The sequence below is a fragment of the Portunus trituberculatus genome, chromosome 50, assembly GCF_017591435.1.
Source record: "Portunus trituberculatus isolate SZX2019 chromosome 50, ASM1759143v1, whole genome shotgun sequence".
NCBI lineage: Eukaryota > Metazoa > Arthropoda > Malacostraca > Decapoda > Portunidae > Portunus > Portunus trituberculatus.
In genome coordinates this window covers 15,388,893-15,399,045 of record NC_059304.1, presented here as the reverse complement: position 1 = coordinate 15,399,045, position 10,153 = coordinate 15,388,893, and positions in this window count along the sequence as shown.

The following is a 10,153-nucleotide window of genomic DNA, read 5'->3' as shown; positions in this document are numbered from 1 at the left end:
TTTATCTAGCTCACTGTGATCCTTCCTCTTACCCAATCACTCATTTCTTTTCCTACTATCTATTCCCCCATCAGCTTTCACTTCCCTCACACCTAATCCCCGTCATTATGCCATCCCTATTCCTCCTTACACTCTCCGTTGATATCTTCCTTTTTTTCCCTTCCATCCTCTCTTCTTCGATGACAACCTTGGACTGCTTATTTGGTATGCTGTCTCATCCTCCACATCACTTTTTATTCACCATCACAAGACGACACTTTTTTTCCCTCCTCGTTTGGCAGTCCCTTAGCATCAGCTTAGGTAATGAAGGTAAGTCAGGTGAGCGCGTGTTGGCATGGAGACAAAGACTGTACGGGACTACCTGTCAGACTAGCATTTTTATATCAGGCATATTAATGAATCTATCCACTTCTTTCACACGCTCCACTCAGATTTCATTAACATTTTCCAGTGATTATTTACACACTCTCGCTTCCATTCACTTTCAATCGAGCTATTCCAGTATCACTTGTTCAGGATATTGTCTTACATATCATTTTACTTAAAGTCTACTTGCCTCAGAATTATCCGTTAGTTCATCTCTGCCTTCCTCATCGCTTACGTGTTTGAAATGTTCTAAAAATAAGTTGCTTTCTTCCTTCTTATTCGATTAACCTTTGTCATTTAACTCCGAATATCATTTTAAAAACTTGTTCCTCCTCTTTGTTGTACTATTCTCCATCACCATCCTGTCCTCGTCTTGGGAATCCTGATGACTTTAGAGGATATCAAGACACGACACTCGCACCTGTACAAACATAAAGGCTTCCCATATGAAGGAGGCCACACGTTCAGGGGACCGTAATGTAAGGCGATACGTCCCCTGACTCACTCACTCACTAAAACTAAAATGGAAGAATGTCCTGGTCACCACATATCAAGGCGACAAAACAGTACATGTTGTCACGTGAAGCATTGCGGAGGCGACAACACTCTCAGGACGCCAAATATAAAGCGACACTAACGCTGTATTCAGACGCCCAAATAGTAGGAGAACCAAGGTAAACCACACGTCAAAATGAGAAAGAGAAGAAAAAAAGTACAGATGATCACGTACAAAACCATAAGAGGGACAATGCTGGGCTAAACAAAATAAAAAAAGGCAGTAAGAAAATGACTTTATTAAACACATATCAATTATTATCACTTCTGTTATCACTGTTTTCATTTACTTTCTTAATCCCTTCAGTACTAGGACGCGTTTACTATTTGGCGATTCTATACAGCTTCAGAAACTTATGTGGGGATTAAATAAGTGAAAACTGTGTCCATTAATCTTCTGATCTCTATAGACTTTTCCTAATGTAAATAAAATCGTCTAATCTCAACAAGTCATGATAAAAATACGTTGCAGTACTGAAGGGGTTAATACATTCCTCCATGTATCTTTTTTCAAGGTGTTCTAGTTTATTTTCAGTTTTGTGGTCTAAGTCATCAATTTCTTACGCTATTATAGAAGCAGCCATTCCAAAACTCACAGCAAGCAGCCTGGAGCAACAAAGAAGCCCTCCTCGTAAACATATATTAACTATAATCACTACTATTATTGTTATCATTTATCTTATTTTTCAAAGTTTCCTCGTATATTCTTCAGATCTATGTTTAAAATCACCCCATATCTATTACTAACATAACAACAATTCCAAAAAACCGTATATTAATCACCACAGCAATGATGTGACCAAACTCTAGGAAGGTCCCTCAACACATCCCTCCTGGCCCGGACAAATAAAGGCACCAGTGAACCAAAGCGTTAGTGACAATACTGACAATGTTTACCGGTATGGCACCAGCCGTCCACCCAGTCCTGCCACCCTAGTTATCCCTCGACCACATACTCAGGTGACCAAAAACAACACTTCTCAGGTGAAAACAAGAGGGAGGGTCACCTTACCTGTCTTCACCTGCTTAGAGAATCAGGTGAGACACATCCCGGTGCTTCAGAACCCATCCGGTGAACTCCGACCTTTAAAGAGAGGAGACGCCCTTGGACACTCTGGTGGAAGAAGGGAAGGAGCAACCAAGGAACGAAGCAGGATAAAGAAAGAGGGATGAAAGGAAAACCTGGGTATGAATGGTGCATAAGAGAGAGGGATAATAATTGATGCTCGGGACAACTACAAGACTGATTACTCAATGATGAAAGGAACTACTGAAAAAAGAAGATAAGAAACAAGCAGTACATCAACTAAATATTTACTTCATATCAGGGCAGAGAGAGAGAGAGAGAGAGAGAGAGAGAGAGAGAGAGAGAGAGAGAGAGAGAGAGAGAGAGAGAGAGAGAGAGAGAGAGAGAGAGAGAGAGAGAGAGAATGAAGGAGGTAAAAGGGTGCATTACTCTTCGAATAATTAAAGCAAACAAAGGAGTAGTAGTAGTAGTAGTAGTAGTAGTAGTAGTAGGAGGAGTAGTAGGAGGAGGAGGAGGAGGAGGAGGAGGAGGAGGAGGAGGAGGAGGAGGAGGAGGAGGAGGAGGAGGAGGAGGAGGAGGAGGAGGAGGAGGAGGCTTGACACAAAAACATGAGGAACAAGAACAAGAAAGAAGATGAGAAGGAAGAGGAGGATGAGAAAGAAGTGGAGGAAAAGAAAGAAGAGGAAGAAGAAGAGGAGGAGGAGGAGGAGGAGGAGGAGGAGGAGGAGGCTACCACGCCCCTGAGGGAGATCACAACGCTAGCGACTCCACAAGAAGTGATCCTCCCCAAGGGCACCCAGCCACATCTGGTCACCGGGGACACCACCATCACCACCATCACCACCACCACCACCACCACCACCACCATCTCCTCTTATAACTGTAATGGCTGCACTAATAAACATCATATTAACATTATTACTGCTACTATCATCATTATTAACATTATTACTGCTACTATCATCATTATTAACATTATCACTATCATTCGTGTTACCTTTGTTTCTGTTTTATTCCTTTTTCATTCCGTGGAACATTTTATTATCAGTTATCAGTATTATTATCATTTTACCTTCTTGTTCATCCTTTCCCTTTCGCTGACCACAACTTCCTCTTCCTCCTCCTCCTCCTTAATCACAGCGCTATCACTTCTTATTTTTTGTATAAGAAAGGCCAAGGGCAATAAAAGGCCCACTTAGTTCCCAGTCCTCTTGCAGGTCCGAGGGAGTTAGCCAAAATAAATGTCTAGAAAAAACTCCTCTTAAATGAAGTATACATTTCCTGAAGACATTTTCCCCCTCTCTTTTATGTCTTTACAAATCATACAGCCACTCTGTTTTCACCTTTTCATGAGCCCTTTCATTACCACTCACCACGATGGCAAACGAGTGAAACGGTTTACTGCCACATAACCTCTCTCTCTCTCTCTCTCTCTCTCTCTCTCTCTCTCTCTCTCTCTCTCTCTCTCTCACGCTCTGATCGATCTCTGAGTGACTTATTTGGGTTTTTACAGTGTAGTCCTCCTCTGGCATAGCACCAGGATGTAGCTGCCCCGCCCCGTCCCGCCCCGCCCCGCCCCGCCCTATCCTGCAATGCCCCGTGTCTTGTTGCTCACTCCCTCCACATATTTATGACTGTCCACTACACTCTCCGCTTCATTTATAGTTTTCGTAGAGTATTTTCTTTTTCTTTTGCAGGTGTGAGTTTTGCTGTTTGTTCTTCTATTTTCTTTGATTTCTTTCTAAGTTCTAAGTTTTCTCCTTCATTCTCACTTTTTTTCTTTCTTTTTTTTTCCTATTTTCTTGGTTATCGGTTATTCGTTGTGTTCTTTTATCTTACAGTAGTTAAGTTTTCTCCGGAGTCCTTGATATTCCTTCCTCTCTCTCTCTCTCTCTCATCTTTTTTTCTATTATTTTCTTTTCCTCATTTTTTTTTTTGCTTGTCCATTTTTTCCTACTTCTTTACCTCGTAGTATTATCAGCACAACAACAGCATCATCAATACCGCCACCACCACCACTCACGACGACAACACCAACAACACCAACAACAACTACAACAACAACAACAACAACAACAACAACAACAACAACAACAACAACAACAACAATAACAACAACAACAACAATAGAAACACCAACAAAAGCAGCACCAGCACCAGCACCAGCATCACCACCACCATCACCAACACCAGCATAAAAGAAAAAAGAGAGAAACAACGGTACCAAACATGAAAAAGAATATTAAAAAAGAAAATAAGGATAAAAGAAAATAAATAAATAAATAATTATATCATTGCTTCCTTTCCCCTCAGGGTGTGGCGTGACTTTTGTGGCCCTTGCTGTCACACACACACACACACACACACACACACACACACACACACACACACACACACACACACAAAACGGGCCGGCAAATATACATGGCACTTCCAAGCCCACACACACACACACACACACACACACACGAGGGCAGGATTGGTAGTCTTCTGCTCCTGCCACGTTGCAAGGTCACGCCTCCCGGGATTATGTACCGCATCTATTATCTGCAAGGCACAAAGGACCTGGAGACGCAAAGGACACAAGCTCAGATTATTTCCGTCCGGTCGAAATCAGATTCTCTTCGTTGATCCCAGTATGCTAATCTCTATAGGAGGTGGTGGTGGTGGTGGGGATGGTGGTGGTAGTAGTAGTAGTAGTAGTAGTAGTAGTAGTAGTAGTAGTAGTAGTAGTAGTAGTAGTAGTAGTAGTAGTAGTACACTTATTTTTATTGTTTTTGTTGTTGCTGTTGATGTAAAACAAAGATACAACTCATTAATATAAGATTTCTTTAACAAACACACACATGCACACACACACACACACACACACACACACACACACACACACACACACACACACACACACACACACACACACACACACACACACACACACATCACACACAAAACAAAACAAAACACAACACAACACAACACACACACACACACACACACACACACACACACACACACACACACACACACACACACACAACACAGCACAAGAAACACAACAAACACAACACACACATATACACACACACAAACGCACACACAAAACCCAACACACACACCTAAACAACCAGCCAACCAAATAAACACACAAACACACGTACTGTACATACACACAAACACACTGACAAAAAAAACACAGTCGTCCTTTCTTTGCTCAACATTCTCTGCATTTTATTTGTTGTTCACTTTTTTTGTCTCGCTATCACTGCCAAGGCTTCGGCGTCCCTGGCTTCAGTTAGAGGCTACAGAGATCAAGGTCCGCACAGCCACACAGACACACAGATACAGATACAGATACAGAGAGAGAGAGAGAGAGAGAGAGAGAGAGAGAGAGAGAGAGAGAGAGAGAGAGAGAGAGAGAGAGAGAGAGAGAGAGAGAGAGAGAGAGAGAGAGGGAAAAAAAACTGATAACAAATTGAAGGTGATTAGATACGCACGTTGTTATTCGTTTGTGTGTGTGTGTGTGTGTGTGTGTGTGTGTGTGTGTGTGTGTGTGTGTGTGTGTGTGTGTGTGTGTGTGTGTGTGTGTGTGTGTGTGTGTGTGTGTGTGTGTGTCGGTGAGTGTGTGTACAAATGAACGTAATCAATGAAGAAAAAAGTGAAATGATTGATAAGTGAACAGCCTACACACACACACACACACACACACACACACACACACACACACACACACACACACACACACACACACACACACACACACACACACACACACTTCCCTCCAGTCATCCTTATACCTTCCACAAAGCCATCCCTTATCAATCACAATTCTGCCACCCCTCCCTCTCCCAATCCTCCAATTCCCCCACCCCCAAAAAAACACACCATTACCTAACATGCATAATCCCATCTCCCATCACAACCTTACCCCTATATACACTATTCCCCATTAGACCCTATATCTCAGTCCCCATATCTGACAGTGCACCATTTGCTACCTCTGTAAATCATTTCCTACATTCCTATACCTACTGCCTATCCTCTCCTACTCCCCCTACTCCGGTACGTCTACCATACATATATCTACCTGGTCCCGCCCTAGTCCTCGTCCTTCTTTCTCTCTCTCTCTCTCTCTAGTCATCCCAAGCTAGCAATGCAGACCCCCGCCACGCCACCAGTTTCCGTAACCTTGTAGGAACGCCTCGACTAGTTTTTAGGTGTAATACTGACGAGCAGGTGAAGATTGTTTATTTATCCTTTTTTTGCTCCACCTGAGAGGATGAGGAATACTGGAATGTTTCAAGTAAGAGGTTCAGGTTCGTTGGGGATACGGTTGTTATTAATTGTCCTTGTTCTATTTTTTTTTTTTTTTTTTTCTTTATCCATCTTCTCCTTCTTTTAGTCTAGTTTTTCTTCGTTTTTTATTTTCTTTGACTCTATCCACTGCGACTTCTTCTATTGCTACTACTTCTACGACTTCTACTACTACAGCTACAACAACTACTCGTATTAGTATTATCAGTTCTATTGCTACTGTTATAAATAATGTTAATAATGATAATAATAATAATGATAACGATAACAACAACAACTACTACTACTACTACTACTACTACTACTACTACTGTTACCATTATCATTATTACTACAAATATGTACTACTGTATCTACAAGTACCTCTACAATTAATTACTCTTTATAATGCTATCACTCCTATTATTACTACCACGAATAATAATAATAATAAAGATAACTACAACAAGAATTACCGCTACGCTCACCACGACCATTACCACTTCTACAAAATCAATCAATCGTGCCGCTAACTATAAAAACTATCAACCTATCTATATAACAGCAAGAAGCACCACAATCACCATCACCATTATCACGTAATACCAAGCATTCCTCCGCTTTCCGACCTTCGCCGTGGAGAGATAAAAACCAGCACAACGAAAAAGGTCTTATTCGCTCACGTCTTCACAGCCTTGAGGTGCCAGAAGTGTAGAAACAAGAAACGCTAACAGAGAAGGGAGATGAGAGGAACAGAGGAGAGAAGGTGGGATGAGAGGAAGGCAGATAAAGATGCAGGAGTAAGAAAAGTGGGTACACACGGAAACTTGATGTAATACTAACGTTTTTTGGTATCTTGCGCTTATCGAAGGTTGGTTGTAAGACTGACTACAATATGAAGGTACGGCAATAAAGAGCTGGTATTGGAAGCATATAAGAACCACAGCTGCAGGTCTTGAAAATTAAGTAAATGCAGATTCTACACTAAAAAAAGAAATAGTAATAAGTTAGTATAAAATATAGAAGTAGGAGTATTAAAAGGCTAAAAAATAAAAATGCATGTTAAAATCAGTTACCTATTATTTTCTCCCTACCCATCTCCTATCAACTTAATATATTTTACTACACCAAACCTCTCTCTCTCTCTCTCTCTCTCTCTCTCTCTCTCTCTCTCTCTCTCTCTCACAAGTGGTTCACCTTCGCCGGGACTCAGGTAGCACCAATCAAGGAGACTCACCTGTCGTCCATTACTGCGTGATAATGCAGAGGTGTGCTTACCTGTCTCGCTACACGATTTTTTTCAACTCACCAGTTTTAAGCATTGGATAACTTTTTGCCCGAACTATCTTTCTATCTACCTGACTGAATAACTAGCTGACTGACTGACCCTTTGTGCTCTCTCTCTCTCTCTCTCTCTCTCTCTCTCTCTCTCTCTCTCTCTGTAGTTAGTGCAGTATTAGTTTATTTTTTAGTCGTAATATCTTTTTATTTTCTCAAGTTAAGCCGCGGACAGGAAGAGCTCCGGGTCATTCATGTTATTCATATATGCCGGGGAGTGTTTTAACATAACTGGTCAATTATGAAAATTTTATGCATAACCGGGGAAGGTAATCGCTCAACAAGTGTATGCCTGTTTGCTTTTATTGTATCTAAACCTCAGTCTCTCTCTCTCTTAAGGTGCCAAAGGAGGAAAAGCAATATATTACGGAGGGTGAAAAAACAATCAGTAAGTCGCCCCGGTAAAACAAAAACAAGTTACGTTAATTTCATAGATTAAATAGTCTTGATTTAATATTCCACAAAGGTGCATTACCATATTTCAGTTCCCCCTTTACCCTTTTCACCTTTATTTTTTTCTTCTCCTTCTTCTTATCTTACCCTTCATCACCTTCATCTTTTTTTTCTTCTTACCTAACAATTTTTTACCTACATTTTCTTTCTCTCTCTCTCTCTCTCTCTCTCTCTCTCTCTCTCTCTCTCTCTCTCTCTCTCTCTCTCTCTCTCTCTATCCTGCATTACACTTTACCTTGAACTTTGCCATTATTATCATCATTATCCCCATTTTTACTCACACATTCTAATTATTTCCATCCCTCTCCTATTTTTCATCCAGTATATCTTTAACCCCTTCAGTAGTGGGACATATTTTTACATCGAGGTTTTATGTACGATTAAACCATTTTATTGACGCTAGCAAAGGTCTATGGAAGTCAGAAGATTAATGGCTGGAGTCTTCACTATTCAAATCCCTACATAAGCTCCTCAAACTGTATAAAATGGCCAAAAAGTAAGTAAGCAGAATGAATATGGAAACGCGTCATGGTATTTGAAGGGGTTACGACACTGCATCCTTAAATCCATCATCCCTTCTGACAGACCATTAAAAAGACTCTATTTTAAGATTACACCATAAGACTCGCAGCCAAACAAAACCCTTTTACCTTTACCCTTTACTCTTTTCCCCCTTTGCATTCCCCTTCTATCTTTTTTTTCCCGCCACCACACACCACACGCCTCTCATCCCTCTTGCAGGTGAGCAGGCAACACGTGGTCACCTGCCCTTAATTCATGGACACCCACGAAAAAAGGTTCACAGGTCACGGCCAGAGCCACGCAACCCCGCCCCCTTATTACGCCTGTCTGTCTGTCTGTGTGTGTGTGTGTGTGTGTGTGTGTGTGTGTGTGTGTGTGTGTGTGTGTGTGTGTGTGTGTGTGTGTGTGTGTGTGTGTGTTTTAAAGTGGTTTTAGATTCTGAATAGTAAAGAAACAAGAAAAAATGATAAAGAAATGATAGGAGGGAGGAGGAAAAGGAGGAGGAGGAAGAGGAGGAAGAGAAGAAGAAGAAGAAGAAGAAGATGAAGAAGAAGAAGAAGAAAAGAAAAACAAGAACCAAAAGAGGAAGACAGAAGAAAAGCAGGAAGAGGAATATGATGAGGAGGGGAAGGAAAAACAAGCCGAGTGATATCACCATCCCACAAAAAAAAAAGACAAAACAAACAGCAGCAGATCTTTTGGCCCCTACTAGGCGCTTGGATAAATAGGATGTCGAAACAGAGAGACCAGGTGAGTGGGATTCGATTCATTCCTATCACCGGAAACCTCTCAAATACCCCACAACATTTTCCAGTCCAGTGCAATTTTTTTTTCTCTCTCTCTCATTCTTTTTTAAGGAAAGGAGAAGGAGGAGGAGATAAAAAAAGAACAAGAATAAGAAGAGCAAGAACAAGAAATCAAAGAAGAGAAGAACTTAGGAAGAAAAGCAGAAAAGGGAAGAAAGAGAGAGAGAGAGAGAAAGAACAATAAGAACAAATAAAACGAAAAAAAAAAGACGAATATAGAAAGAAAGACAAAAAAGAAACAGAGAGAAAAAAAAACAGGAAGAAAAAAAGAAAAGAAAAAAGAGACGAACTTAGAAACAAAGACAGAAAAACAACCAGAGAGGGAAAGAGGAAGAAGAAAAAGAACAAAAACGAAAGGAAAAAGACACTAACTTAGAAGGACAGAAAAATAAACAGAGAGAGAGAGAGAGAGAGAGAGAGAGAGAGAGAGAGAGAGAGAGAGAGAGAGAGAGAGAGAGAGAGAGAGAGAGAGAGAGAGAGAGAGAGAAAGAAAGAAAGATAACGGAGGAAGGAGTGAAGGAGGAAAGGAAGGAGGAAGACAAGGAACAAACAGGTAAGGACAGGTAAGGATACAGGACCTGACCACGTGAGGCGGCGTCATCTCGTCTCAGCTCACACATGTCGGAAGGGGCGCGTGTCTACCTTCTTTCCGGCGGGAGTGCACGTGCATGGAGGTGCGTGCGGGATGCGTGAAGGAGAGCAGGAGCGGGAGAAAGGGTGAGGCTGCGGACATTAGGTAGGGGAGGGCCTAGGGGAGGGTAGAAGAGCAACAGCTGTGTCTGGGGTCGTCTATATG